Source organism: Schistocerca gregaria, chromosome 3 (genome assembly GCF_023897955.1).
Source record: "Schistocerca gregaria isolate iqSchGreg1 chromosome 3, iqSchGreg1.2, whole genome shotgun sequence".
Taxonomy (NCBI): Eukaryota; Metazoa; Arthropoda; class Insecta; order Orthoptera; family Acrididae; genus Schistocerca; species Schistocerca gregaria.
Window position 1 is genome coordinate 686,458,953 of NC_064922.1, and position 13,348 is coordinate 686,472,300.

Genomic DNA, 13,348 nt, shown 5'->3' on the forward strand with positions numbered 1-13,348 from the left:
TCGCAGAGGTTATTGCACTCCGAATGCCCTTGGACAGAGGTGTAGCCCACGAGCACCGGAAGTGACGACACAGCTTTTAAGTGCCACTCCGGACCCGGCCTTCAACTATTTCAGTCAATATCTCCCGTCACAGTAGCCGGTTCGCCGCACCGTGTGACACGAAAACACACAAATCTGGTGACCGATATACCGAGTTCATGGTCGCATTGCTCTGCATTTTATCTTATCCTTTCAGTGACAAGATTTCGGCCTCTTATTCCGAAGTAATCTCCAAATTATCTCCTCGTTCCAACTATATACTCAGAAGTCCGAGGACTATCTGTTCCCAACATTGATTGTAAGTGTGAGTGAATTATTTAATCCTTAATACCTATTTATTACCTAAAGTGAGAAAAAATAAACTGCTAGTCATTAATTCGTTCTCAGAAATAGAATAGCAGAGACAAGACGAGGATTCCTCGGCAAAAGACCTTGACTACTTTTAAACGTAGGCCCAAATTTGACAAAGTTATTTCTAAGAATGTACTTCTGGAGCACAGGACAATGTGAAAGTGGATCACAGGCTCTAAGAAAATCGGAAAATAGGAGAATAGAAGTGTTTGAGATGAGTGTAACAGAAGGATGATAAAATTTATGTAGGTTGGTAAGGTAAGGAATGAGAATGTTCTACACAGAAACTTGAGGAAAGGAATAAGAGGAAAGTACTGGCCGGAAGAAATGACAAAATTAATGGTTCAAATGGCTCTAAGCACTATGGGACTTAACATCTGAGGTCATCAGTCCCCTAGACTTAGAACGACTTAAACCTAACTAACCTAAGGACATCACATACATCCATGCCCGAAGCAAGATTCGAACTTGCGACCGTAGCAGTCGCGCGGTTCCGGACTGAAACTCCAACTTTTGTATCACTCACTTGTTTCGTAATAGGAAACCAAAAGAAGAACACATTTGTTGACACCGGCTCTGGCGGGCCGCTTGAATTTGCAAGCGCAACGGCCTAATTGGCTAAATTCATTGTTAATTAACTCGGTAACGGTGCAACATATAGATTTTTTCTTAAAAACTATTGCTCGGTTCAGCCTACCCTGTGGCACAATAGCAAGCTTTTCAGACTGTTTTGACCGTCCTATATACAACAAATAATTGAAGACGTGTCATGTAAGTGCTACACTGAGATGAGGAGTTCGGCATCGTTTTTCATCAAACAAGTCAAGAGACTTGTGTAGTGGTAGTACTATTAATCCTTAGATCACTTTTACTAGAACACTGGACATGTCTTGGTATTACAGTTTAATAACAACAAAAACAAAGTAATTCAGACGTGTAGAATAGAAAGACTTATTTGCTTAAATAATTTAGGGAAACCATGAAAACATAAATCAGGATGGTTGGATGCAGATTGAGAGCCTCCACCCTAGCGAATACAGGGCCACTTTGTTTAAAACAGTGCTAACTCATTCGGTTTACCCACAGCCAACAATACTGTTTTACAAATAAGTTATTTAATCCAGAATGAGACTTTCACTCTGCAGCGGAATGTGCGCTGTTATGAAACTTTCCTGGCGGATTAAAGCTGTGTGCCGGAACGAGACTAGAACCCGGCACCTTTGCCTTTCGCGGGTAAGTGCTCTACCATCTGAGCTACGCAAGCACGTTTCACGCCTCGTCCTCACAGCTTTACTTCCGCCAGTACCTCGTCTCCTACCTTCCAAACTTCACAGAAGCTCTCCTGCGAACCTTGCAGAAGTAGCATTCCTGGAAGAAAGGATGTTGCGGGGACATGGCTTAGCCACAGCCTGGGGCATGTTTCTAGAATGAGATTTTTCACTCTGCAGCGGAATGTGCGCTGTTATGAAACTTTCCTGGCGGATTAAAACTGTGTGCCGGAGTGCTAGTTCTGCAAGATTCGCAGGAGAGCTTCTGTGAAGTTGGGAAAGTAAGAGACGAGGTACTGGCGGAAGTAAAGCTGTGAGGACGGGGCGTGGGTCCATCCTTGTCCACTGCGCAAATATGCCACTACACCATAACGTTTCACGCACCTCAAGCATAGTGCGGGTTTTGACTCTGGTAAAGATCCGATATACGCCACAACTGTGCGTCATTTTCTTTCCTCATCCTTTGGTTCTTTTTTATCGTGTTTAGTTACAGGTTCCATATATCATTTGAACGATTCTTTTATCGAAATTAAGTGGAATGAACCAATACGTGATCAGTGTTCACATTAATAAATACTTTATTTTTTAGTCCTACTCATGCAACTAGACTGTGAATCAATTCTAGACTGTAGTGTTGTCTGTCCGACGTATATAAGATCCCCTGCGAATGCGGCCGTTCATACTTCGGACAGACGACACTATAGTCCAGAATTGATTCACAGAGCACCCCATGTACACCCGTCTCTTACAACCTAATAAATCTGCGTGGTGGAGCTCTGTATTGACATTGGGCACTCTATGGTGTACGATAATGTCGAAATTTTAGCCTCGACTTCATCTTTCTGGGACTGAGTAGTGAAAGAAGCAATTGAAATTTGGTTGGCGACGAATTTAATTAATAGAGACGGCGGCTTCAGCTTGGACAAATCATGTAATTCGGCAATTTCTGTAATTAAATCACAAAGACGTCGCGACGGTGCAGCTCTCTGTGACACATCGATATCACCGTGTGGATCGACTGAGCAGCAATAGATTTAACCTCCATTCATATGTTAAACCTCTTTGCCACCTATCAACGTGTCTGGCGCCTGATCTATCTTTGGCCGCATACGCAGTGGTTCGGTCCTCGGATGTAAAAGGACGGAGCAAGTGCTGGGGCGTTAGTCACTCTGAACATGGCTGGACGGTATTCAGCCGAAATATTAGAAGAAGATGGTGGGTTAATGCGGCTGCACTCCCGAAGTTTTATGGAGCAGTCTTTACGCAACGAAACATGAAGAAGCCCAACAAATGAATTAATTGTTTGAATTGCTCAGTAATATGCTTCTTGCAGTTTAAATTTTCATTAATATGCATGACCAAAAATTTGGATGCTGAGAGGCAACTGGTACTTTAGTTGTAAAATCTCCTAGGCCACCAATGACAATCAGTAGCGGTTTTTAGCTTCTCAATGGAAGTTTGAATTTTACATGCTATGCATGAGTCTGTACGTGTAGAATCCATTACCGTAATCACCATAATACTAGCGTTGGCGAATTTCGAAGTGCCATCGATTTTTAATTTTACAGACAGGTTTATGAATACGACGAGGACATCGCTACAAAAGTTGTCATATTAAACTCGGTTCAGAAATCAATTTTACCTTTGCCGAAGGAAGAATCCTATACAAGTTAGATCTTACAAAAAAATAAAAACACTAACCTTCGATTGTTAATCACGCAGTTTATTAGAACAAATAGTACCGTTATTGATTTCGAACAACTGATTCATAGCAGGAATAAAATTAGCTTTAACTTTTGCTGTGCATGCGAAGTTCGGTATCTTTCATAGGGTGCAAGTTACTTTAGCTTATGGTGCCCTATATAAAAAAAACGACGTGATGGAAAGGACTACATTACTGTAATTTGCCCCAGCGCTGAGTTAAAGTAACGTAGCGAACTTTATATGTCCGCATCTCGTGGTCGTGCGGTAGCGTTCTCGCTTCCCGCGCCCGGGTTCCCGGGTTCGATTCCCGGCGGGGTCAGGGATTTTGTCTGCCTCGTGATGGCTTGGTGTTGTATGTTGTCCTTAAGTTAGTTAGGTTTAAGTAGTTCTAAGTTCTAGGGGACTGATGACCATAGATGTTAAGTCCCATAGTGCTCAGAGCCATTTGAACTTTATATGACAAGAGCTGAGTTACTTTTGTGTCACTGTTTACGAAACGTCTGCGTCATTTTATAACAGGTTTGACTACTTCTGAAGAAATTCATATACGTGGAAAAGTAAGCGGGATTACTCATTAGTCGTATAATTACAGTTCACGAGACTGTGATGCATCGGTTGAGTTCTTTCTGGAGCTTCGCGCCTAGTGTTGGTCAATAGTAGACAGTAGCGGTTGGAAATGGATTTTTTTTCCGAGCGCCTGGTCTGCATCGTGTCGCAGCGAGTACGTGGCCGTCGGAGAGAAGTGCAGTGGACGTGAGGAGAGGCGAGGAGGAGCCGTCGAGACCACCCAGGGCGACGCAGCTCGCAGCCGCCGGCAGCCCCTCTGACGGCCCTTCCAGTCTCACCGTTACCTAACTTCCTGCCGATAACACTTCTCTCCTTTTTCCTCAGATAATCGACGGAAAAAGGAAAAAGGCTAGGAAACTTGACTACCAGTTCTGCATTACGTAACGATGTAATGCGTTACGAGCACGACGCCTCTGTGGTCCAGGCACGATTAGTGTAGCGCATTGGTTAAGACATTGGAGGTTCAGGGTCCACACTCCATTTCCGCTATCTTTTCCTGGTTTCTCCACAGCGTCATTGAATCAGATGTGCCCGAATGGCGGAATAAACTGGTGTCGGGTTTCTGCCCAGTTCTTATCCGTCAGGTGCAATACCTGACAGGTATCAAGAGGGGTGCGTTTTACATTACCATGGTAGCTGGGTAGTTGGAAGTTTTCTTTCATGATAACGGCGGTATGGGTGTGTACATTATGCTAAAACAACAGTTATCTGTTTAATTAATGGTGTGAGGATCAGTAACTTTTCAGGGCCAATGTGAATTAATATATTGAGGTCGGAGGCCTTACTGACAGCACTAAAAGGAAATATATCGTTGTATCCAACTTCGACAAAATCATTTTAATATAATAAAAATTCCGCTTCACTTACCCGTAATTTCTTATTTATTGCACGACCAGTTTCAAAGCCTAAGGCTTCATCTTCAGGTGTCACCTAATACATTATGTGATCAAAAGTACCCGAACATCTGGCTGAAAATAGGTTACAAGTTCGTGGCGCCCTCCATCGGCAATGCTGCAATCAGTATGGTGTTGGTCCACCCTCAGCCTTGATTACAACTTCCACTCTCGCAGGCATACGTTCACCCAGGTGCTAGAAGGTCAATTTGGGAATGGCACTCCATTCTTCACGGAGTGCTGCACTGAGGAGAAATACCCATGTCGGTCGGTGAGGTCTGTCACGAAGCCGGCCTTCCAAAACGTCCCAAACGTGTTCTGTAGGATTCAGGTCAGGACTCGGTACAGGCTGGTCCATTACAGGGATGTTATGGTCGTGTAAGCACTTCGCCACAGGCCACGCATTATGAACAGGTGCTCGATCGTGTTGAAAGATGCAATAGCCACCCCCGAATTGCTCTTCAACAGTGGGAAGCTAGAAGGTGCTTAAAACATCAGTGTAGGCCTGTGCTGCGATAGTGCCACGCAAAAAAAGGGTGCAAGCACCTTCCATGTAAAACACGACCACACAGAACACCACCGCCTTCGAATTTTACCGTTTGGCACTACACACGCTGGCAGATGACGTTGACCGGACATTCGCCATGCCCACACTCTGGATCGCCACATTGTGTACCTTGATTCGTCACTCCACACAACGTTTTTCCACTGTTCAGTCGTCCATTGTTTAGGCTCCTTACACCAATCGAGGCGTCGTCTGAAATTTACCGGCTTGATGTGTGGCTTATAAGCAGCCCATGAAATCCAAGTTTTCTCACCTCCCGCCTAACTGACATAGTACTTGCAGTGGATCCTGATGCAGTTTGTAATTCCTGTGTGATGATCTGGATAAATGTCTGCCTATTACACATTACGACCGTCTTCAGCTTTCGGCGGTCTCTGACAGTCAATACACGAGGTCGGCCTGTACGCTTTTATGCTGTACGTTTACCTTCACGTTTCCACTTCACTACCACATCGGAAACAGTGGACCTAGGTATGTTTAGGAGTGTGGAAATCTCGCATACAGACGTATGACACAAGTGATATCCTATCATCTTACCACGTTCGAAGTCTGTGAGTTCCGCAGAAGGCCCTATTCTGCTCTCTCACTATGTCTAATGACTACTGAGGTCGCTGATATGAGTACCTAGCAGTAGGTGATAGCACGATGCACCTTATATGAGAAACGTATGTTTTTATGGGGTGTCCGGATACTTTTGATCACATAGTGTAATTATAGAGCCGTAATTATAGTGTAATTATAGAGTCATTCAGTCATTGGGAGTCACAGCCACACCAATATCGCTTCCGAATAGTGGTGACGAAGCGAGCGCCTTAATTTCTGATACTAGCTCCCATGCGGTTGTTGAATGTGCACCAGATTTTTGTTCTACTAATATGTCCTTCATTTGCGGATGTGCGTCTCATCAAATATTTTGCCTAGAAAATCAATGTATATGAGGAAAATTGCTGCAATACGTCCGAAACATTGCCATTCTTTGCTGTTTTAAATGTTTTATATGATAACATGCCAGTACACCACGGATGATTTTAATACAATTGTTAGCGGCCGGGGAAGTCCACATATTTATATTTAAATAACGATTCAGACAGCTGATTGTAAGAAGAGGTGCGAGGATTTAGCCGTACTCTAGCAACTTTTTCTCTACAGAAACAATAAAGCAAGTTTCCACATTGTTTTGTTTAAAATCATCTTACAGATCAACTAATATGAACAATATCGTGTCAGTCTCTCCCAATTAACACTTTTACATGCTTAGCACATTTTACGAAAAAGCTTTTAGATAATTTTCAAAATGGCTTTTAATGGGGCAAGAAGTAGCTTGGCCGTGTTCCGGAGAAGAAGACCGACACTGCCGGCGCAGGTTTCCCTCCAACTTTCCGATAAATATCCCTAAGCAAATACAAAAGTGTACGGTATCACAGACCGAAACGCATGTCTTTACATATAAAAGCAATTAATTCCTGCCATTCATTCTCACGGAAACTATAGAAGATATATAAACGATAACAATAAAATTAGAAGCAAGATTTCAGCTACATACTATCATTTTTCCCCATAACTAAACAGTTGGAACTAGTCACTGTCTTAAAGCTTTGATGGTAACATTTGGAAAAATGTTGGCTACACAGTCCATCTTTCTTAGGCCCAGAAAGATGCAAGCCAGAAGATGCTAAATCAGGGCTGTACAATGCATCTGATAAGGACAGTTCAGGTAAGTTTGGCATTCAATTCCATGGTCACAAAGGTGTTGTGTGGCCTGACGTTATCGTCCTGAAAGCGGACGTTTGTTTTATTCTCTGGCCTGACTCCTGAAACTGAGCTTATCTTGTATCGTACTGAGTTGGCCCCAGCACAAATAACCACACCATGCCCTACTCAGAAAACTGCGCACCTTGCCTGCTGATGGTTGCGTCTGAAACTTCTTCTCTGATGGTGTCGCCACTTATAGATTGCTTTCTAGATTCCAGATCGTGACCCAGCTTCTCATCTCTCGTGACGATGGTGTTCACGTTCGTTTAGCAGGCCCCAACAAATTTCCATCCCATTATATTTTGGTCTCAGGTGAGCTTCACGAGATCCATCTTGGCACACACTTTGCAATAACCAAGGTTGCGATACGTCTTGTCTAAGGCATATTACAGCTGACATTGAGCCGAAAATACAATTCCTTGGACGTAAGCCCCCGACCATCACGGATGAGCGGGATCAGTTGGGACATGGTTCTTCAGGATATTTTCAGGGCCATTGAAACACAGTAGATGAGAGTTCTCACCTAAAGCAAGCCCTGGTTTACAAGTTCAATAAATGTTCTTAATCTGTTCTAAATTAAAGTATTTACGTTATGTGTCTTGAAGTCTTTTTCTGAAATTACAAAAATTACTCTGATAAAATTAGGTTTTTCCAAATTTGAAAATTTTTCTTAAGTTACAATACGTTCCTATACCTAAGAACGAATATTCTATTCACATTTAAAAATGTTGCAACCGAGAAAACGTTGTAAATAGTGCATTTAATAGTCTTTGTGTTACGCTATTGACCAATACCGCAGTTTGTTCAGCAATGACGAATTCTGAGATGCGTGTCTGTCTTATACACAGCTGCGGTGCCCCGTTGTGTCTTCTCTAAAACTTAGAGCCGCGCTCCTTGGACTATCAGTGTGAACTTAGTTGAATGCCGGATACAGGCTCAACTTCCCCGCAGCTCCGGCGTCTTATGCTTGCATCAAACTCTTCTCCGAAGATTCTATATTTTGAAGAAGGTGAAAATTCATCTACTATTTCAAAATCCTATTATCTAGTCCAAATAACGACCCTCTCAATATTCAGTTGCTGTTAACATATTCTATATTCAAAATTCAATACACCTTTTCACTGCCATATTAAACAGTAATCCCACACTTTCTTAGGGCATTCGCACACGATTGAATTTAACCAAATTAAATAACATTTTTTCTCAACGATACAATACTAATATTCATGTCCTTCTGCTCGAGACCAAGTCACTATTAATAATGATCTTTTTTTTTCTTCCGTTGTTTCTTCACAACACACAACAACCACCAATGTTTTTCGTGCATGAAATTCGTCCACGGAATTGTAGGTCGGAAGTTTTTCTTTTCTCTTTGCTGCGACCGAGCGCGTCACTTGTTGGCCCGGTTTTGCTCTTCCTTCTCGGTTAGCCTGCACAAATAATGTTCTGCGGCAGTCTGTATCTGTTTATGCTACAACCCACTACAAAATAACGTGTATTCGAAGCGGATGGAACACAAGTGACTCCAGACTTTCGTAAAATTCTGGGGGCACTACACAGCTTCACGTCAGACGTCATTGTGGAACTCTGCCACCATGTAGCTCAGAACACCGGAACCAACAGCAAATTACGGGGAATATTCAGTAACTGGTACTACGCGAACGTAATATGGTTCTGACACTCAAAGGCAACTAAGGAAATAGGAAGCATTAGTTTCAGAATAATCATCGTATCAATGCTGTCGTCTTCCAGAGAGTTACAGCGTCCAGTTAAGAAGCTACTTCGCTCCATTTACAAACAAATATCGTTGTACGCAGTGTATGTCGGTAAATACAAACGTCAAAATTATTAATGATACTTGCGAATATTCTCATCTTTTAGTAAAACGTGTCCTTCTATAATACTAGCCAGGGCACGCTCATGGAACACCCCGTTTGCCATATCAGTCCAAATAGTTTCAAGACTATTGTGTACAGTTCGTCCATAGCAGCAAGCAGAGGTGGATTACAGGTGGTACAGCAACTGCCATCGTAGGAAAATTGCACAGGAGCAGATATGATTAGCGAATAAGTTAACACAATAAAAAGAAGATTTACTTAACACTTATTTCTCCAAACGCACGAAGATTAAGTATTATGAATACTGCAGCAAGAAGCATAGTCAAAAATGTGTGTGAAATCTTATGGGACTTAACTGCTAAGGTCATCAGTCCCTAAGCTTACACATTACTTAACCTAAATTATCCTAAGGACAAACACACACATCCATGCCCGAGGGAGGACTCGAACCTCCGCCGGGACCAGCCGCACAGTCCATGACTGCAGCGCCTTAGAACGCTCGCCTAATCCCGCGCGGCGAGCATAGCTCAGCATGGAGCACGAACGAATGTGTCCTAGCTTAGCGGCTCTAAACACAGATGAGCTGGGAGGCTGCTGCCGGCCGTCTTGTATTGAGGCAGCGGAAGGCGCACCTGCTACACAGCTGCTGGAGGTCTGGCCCAGCGAGCGCGCACCTTTGGCTCTGCCGGACTCCGCGCCACAGCTGTCGGTGTCTGGCGGAAACGTGTGATTCCGTTACCAGCCCCGATACGCCGTAGAGTGGTATCGATAGGTGATACCCCAGAGACTGGATTAACAAAAAGCAGAGAAAATTTAAGAAGGTGATTTTAATGCTGCTGGTGTTCTGCATAGTCCTCCAGGACTTCAGTATAACGCACCGGTCTTTCATATCACCGCATAAAATGGTCAGAAAATTCCTTATTTGAGATCCTGCTCAATTCATGCGTGGGCCGGCCGGTGTGGCCGTGCGGTTCTAGGCGTTTCAGTCTGGAACCGCGTGACAGCTACGGTCGCCGGTTCGAATCCTGCCTCAGGCATGGATGTGTGTGATGTCCTTATGTTGGTTAGGTTTAAGTAGTTCTAAGTTCTAGGGGACTGATGACCACAGATATTAAGTCCGATAGTGCTCAGAGCTATTTGAACCAATTCATGTGTGACACTAACCGAGCGAGGTGGAGCAGTGATTAGACACTGGATTCGCATTCGGGAGGACGACGGTTCAATCCCGCGTCCGGCCATCCTGATTTAGGTTTTCCGTGATTTCCCTAAATCACTCCAGGCAAATGCCGGGATGGTTCCCCTGAAAGGCCACGGCCGACTTCCTTCTCTAATCCGATGAGACCGATGACCACGCTATCTGGTCTCCGTCCACAAACCAACCAACCAACTGCCTCTAAGGTTTGCTATGTCGTCAAATTGTTGACCTCTCATTTGAATTTCGGCACTTTGTCGCTATTACTTTTTACAGCAAAGATTTATCCGCGTTTTGCATTTGAATCAAGTCACGGCAGGCGCCCACGAGTGTTTGTGTTTTTCTGGAGTCAACATGAGCGGGACACAGTTCCCGAACACTTTTCCCTTCTCCAAAGGTTCTGCAGAATGCCATGCATACGTGCTTTACATATGTTGCTCCAATGGGATTTATGTCGCAACAACGTTGACGCCCTGCCGCCGTATATACGCTACTGAACACTGCCTGCTAGCAGCTGAGTGGTGGAATGCACGTCGGTTGTTTACACTTGGTAGTTGAGCATGCCACCATATTTAGTGCGCTGACGTTGCTTACAAGCGAGGAATAAAATCAGGCTCGGAATCTTTTCGACGGACTGAGTGTGCTGTTTGCTGAGCTTTCGAAATGATACGACTATTCTTTAGCTATGAAAGCGTGAGAGCGGGCCCCTAGTAGGCGAGCGGGTTAGTCGTCGCCGCGGCCGCTCGCCTTATCTGCCGGGCCGCCCGGAGCAACGGTCCGGCCACAGCGGCCGTCGTCGCGTGTCCGAGCGTCAACAAACGGTGCGCGTGGGATCACGGCGCGCAGCGTAAACACGCCGCCGCCAGTCATCGTCATTAGGCGCTGCGTCAGCAAACAGCCGCGGGCCGCCGCCCTGGCTGGCGGGAACTCGCCTCGCTTCGGCTCGGCCGGCCGCCGCCATCGCTCACACAACATTATCACGGCCAGCCACCGTTTATGTGTTTCAAATAAAGTCTAAAAGTGGTTGTTTGGATTTAATAATAAGTAGGATACGTGCAGAGGACGGCACTTTACGTTCTTTAGTGTGCTAGAGCTCTTAACAGTTTCTAGTGGTTTAAATTTTTGCTCGTTAAGAGGACGTAATCTTACGCTCGACTTGGACGCCCTCTCCGCTGCATCTATGTTACACTTTTATTCAATTCAAATAATTAACTTTAACATTTATATGGAAAAAACAAGCAATATGAAAATCTCAAACACTCTTCAATAACTCTTCTTAAGCTAATGTATCCCAATAGTTTTAACGTATCGAACTGCAGGCCAATAGTTTTATCTCATCGTGTCCTTCGGCGCAAAACCTTTTAAATCCACTAATTTTTATTATTCTTGTCCAGGCTATCGTCGTAGGTCGTACCACTCGCTCCTTCCGGCTCCTGGATTTTTCCCTTACCGTCTGCGCCCGTCCCGTCCGCCTCTCCTCCACCCTCACCTACCTTGGCCTCACCATTGACCGCCACCTCACCTGAATCCCTCATCTCCGTTCCACCCAATCCAAAGCTTACAACCGCCTCCAGCTCCTCAAACTCCCCTCTGGCAGGACATGGGTGCTCCACCCCTGTACCATCCTCCACACCTGTAAATCCTTAATCTGTCCCATTTTGTGCTACGCCAGTCCTACATGCAAATCCGCACCCCTCAAATTCTGTAAGTCCCTCCAGATCCTCGAGCACCATGCACTCCGCCTCGCCTTCCGTATATGCCTCCCGCCCCCACGCGGATCCTATATGACCTCATTCCTTTCCCCCATCTGCTCCTGTTCCTCGAACATATCCGCATACTCTACACCTCCAGCCGCCTTGATCCCCCTCAGCCCCTGGTTGCTCCTCTCCTCTCCAACCCCCACCCTGTGCCACGCCGTCGTTGTTGCGTCCCCCCTACTCTCCATCTCTACACCCTTCGCCGGCCGCGGTGGTCTCGCGGTTCTAGGCGCTCAGTCCGGAACCGCGCGACTGCTACGGTCGCAGGTTCGAATCCTGTCTCTGGCATGGATGTGTGTGATGTCCTTAGGTTAGTTAGGTTTAAGTAGTTCTAAGTTCTAGGAGACTTATGACCTCAGAAGTTAAGTCCCATAGTGCTCAGAATCATTTGAACCAACTGTCGTACCCTCCCCTCTCCCCCCCTCCATCCTGTTTTTTCCTGCCTACTCTCTTTCTGCCTCCCTTCTCTCCCCTGAGGCCTTCTGTGTTTTCCTTCCTCTGCCTTTCCCCATTCCCTCTCACGTCTACCCTGCTCCACCCTTCTGAGTCCTCTCCCTTCGTTACCCCCCCCCCCCCCCCCCCCGCCTTTAGTTTTTTCCTCTCGTCCCCCTTTCTTCCTCCTCCTCTGTCCAGGTCCCCCCTCCCATCTGTCTTTGCCTGTGGAGTGTCATCTTCGTCCCGACCTGCTAGTGCAGTGTTCCTACTGATTGTTCAGTGTTGTGCGTCTTTTCCGAAGTGTTGCGATCGGACATCATGCTGTCGGAGGGTTTGATTTTTTTTAATGTATTTCTTGCGAACAGAATCCAGACTGTCGCCGTGTTTCCTTTTAAATTCTCTGTCTACTTTTTCCCTGTCTGCTTCCTTTGTATTTTATTATTATCACCCACCATTAGTTTTATGTTTTAACTTTCCACAATTTTCCGCCGATTTACATTTTACATCATCGTTTCATCGCCTGTTGTTTCTTATCGTTTTATGTTTTAAAAATTCTGTAGGCTGAAGAGCGGCGTACTAAGCTGCTGCCAGAAGGGGGGGGGGGGCGGCGGCGGGGGGAATGGAAATCCAATAAAGGAAAAAAAAACTAGTCTTGTCATTGACACTGCTCGTTGCAGCATGACGTATGTTATGTAACATTTTTTGTAGTTACACTGTATGTATGTGAGGACTGTCACACTCCTATTATACGTGTAACTTTTTTATATATCCATACTATATAATGGTAATGCCAATTCCAAATGCTCTGGATAACAGCATCACAATGTACCCATGGCTCTAGCTGTGCTCTTCCGGCTGCTATAACATTTCAAAACTTTATACAGTCCCTTTTAGTTATTCTGACGACCGGATTTCCATCCAGACTGTTTTATGTGTATGTAGTTGACATAGAGCTTTGGTAACCGGCGCAAGGAACTTCATTTGACA

The 13,348-nt window shown here is 45.0% G+C and overlaps 1 protein-coding gene across 1 annotated transcript in view; it reads left to right on the top strand.

The window, feature by feature from the left end:
• The window catches only part of LOC126355561 (transcription factor SOX-9-like), a 265,668-nt gene that overhangs the window by 231,419 nt on the left and 20,901 nt on the right, over positions 1-13,348 (top strand). The window lies entirely within an intron of this gene.